This window comes from Rhinolophus ferrumequinum, chromosome 9, assembly GCF_004115265.2.
Source record: "Rhinolophus ferrumequinum isolate MPI-CBG mRhiFer1 chromosome 9, mRhiFer1_v1.p, whole genome shotgun sequence".
In the NCBI taxonomy this organism is placed as follows: Eukaryota; Metazoa; Chordata; class Mammalia; order Chiroptera; family Rhinolophidae; genus Rhinolophus; species Rhinolophus ferrumequinum.
In genome coordinates, this window is record NC_046292.1 from 75,596,900 (window position 1) to 75,598,726 (window position 1,827).

At 43.5% G+C, this 1,827-nt stretch overlaps 1 pseudogene; it reads left to right on the top strand.

The window, feature by feature from the left end:
• The first annotated feature begins 263 nt into the window (after positions 1 to 263).
• Positions 264 to 1,506, top strand: LOC117027109 (60S ribosomal protein L26-like; annotated as a pseudogene).
• The last annotated feature ends 321 nt before the right edge of the window (positions 1,507 to 1,827 follow it).

Genomic DNA, 1,827 nt, shown 5'->3' on the forward strand with positions numbered 1-1,827 from the left:
AAACAGGTCCTCTGAAGTTTTAGCTCTTAATCATTAGTTCATCATATTCATTCACTTATGCTCTTGGTTGTCTTTTTCTGTGCATGCATTTTGTTCCTTAGTAATTCTCCATCACCAATTTGATAAAAGTCCAAGTTCCTGAGCATAAAGGGGCCGAGACCCTTTATGCTCATCCCCTGCTCTCCTTTCCAGCTTCCTGAACTTCCATTTTCTTAAAGACACTGCTGTTTAGGAGCACTTCCGGCGCCAGGTAGATTGTCAGGATGAAGTTCAACAACACCTTAGTGACCTCGGACCATGGCCAAAACCACCAAGACCACTTTTGTGCTCCCTTGCGCATGCGCCGGAAAGATCTCGTGGTCCGGGTTCCCCAAGGAGCTACGGCAGAAGTACAACGTCCCCTCCATGTCCATCCACAGGACAGCGAGGTCCAGGTGGTTCGAGGACACTACAAGGATCAGCAAATAGGCAAGGTAGTCCAGGTGTACAGAAAAAATATGTCATTTACATCAAGCGGTACAGCGTGAGGAGGCTAAGGGCACAACTGCCCTCCTGGGCATTCACCCAAGCAAGCGAGGTGGGTCTCACCAGGCTAAAACTGGAGAAAGACTGGGGAAAAAAATTCTTGAATGCAAAGCCAAATCTCAACAAGTTGGAAAAGAGAAAGGCAAACTGTGGGGACTGAGTCCCGGAGAGCAGTTTCCAGGCCCTCGGCCTCATGTGGAAAGGTGCTGGCTCAGGTAGTAGATGGCCATCAGCTGTCACCAGTTTACCCATTAGCCTGTGAGATAACTGCTGTGGCTGAGCTAGCAGGCGCGGATTGCAGCTAGCAAGTCGGGGTTGGTTTGTTGGCAGAGAAACAGACTGCATATGGCGCATCATGTAGAGCCTGCTTCCTGTGTCTCCAACCCAGCCGCCAGGGAGACTATCGTGGTGTGACTCCCCTATCTATGGCTCCGTGGGTGTTCCTTTTTGGCCTCACCATATCCTGCATTCTTCTGCGGGGAGCGCGATCAGAGTCCCTCCATGACACGAAAATAAGGGATAACTTATTAAGAAAATGCAGGAATGAAAATGCAGGTTGTGCAACCATAGTTTAACTGTAGTTTTTTAGCCTAGTGTGTATTCCTTTGAAACTTTTCAAGATATCTCTGGAATATTTCATTTTCTTTCTGTTTTGTTATTGATAGGTAGCTCTGTAAATCTACTTTTGCTGTTTGATTATGAATAAAAATTGTTTTTTAAAAATAAAAAATTGTCTAGTTGGAAAAAAAGAACAACAAAAACAAGACACCCTGGGGATTTTCTTATTGTTTTCCAGAAGTGGCATACTGTCTAATGCCCATGTTGCCGCAAATAAATAGTATTTACTCATTAATCAAAATCATGTCAGTCAATATCTCTTCTGGGAAGCTTCCCAAGGGCCATCCTGATTCGTGGTGATCATGCTGCATCCGAATGGTTTTCTTATATGACTGTCTGTTCCTACACTCCAGGATTGCTTGATCTGATGGGACAGGGTACACATTCAATAAGTGCAATGGAGACTATGAGAAGCCTGAGGGAAAGAACCATTTTTTAGTATTTCCTTGTTTTTCCCCCATAAGAGCCTAACACAGTTAATAATTAGCGACTCAAGATAGTTTGTTAGAACAAATGAATTTGATTAGTTGATTAACCAAAGGAGCAAAAAGTGTTTTTTAGCCTTATAATATTGATCGAGATTAATGCTGTTGTTAGTCCATCCTTTTGTTCATTATATAAGATACCAAATGCCCTGTGCAATTTAGTGAGCATAATAACTCTTTTCCTATTCTCCTCTCCCAA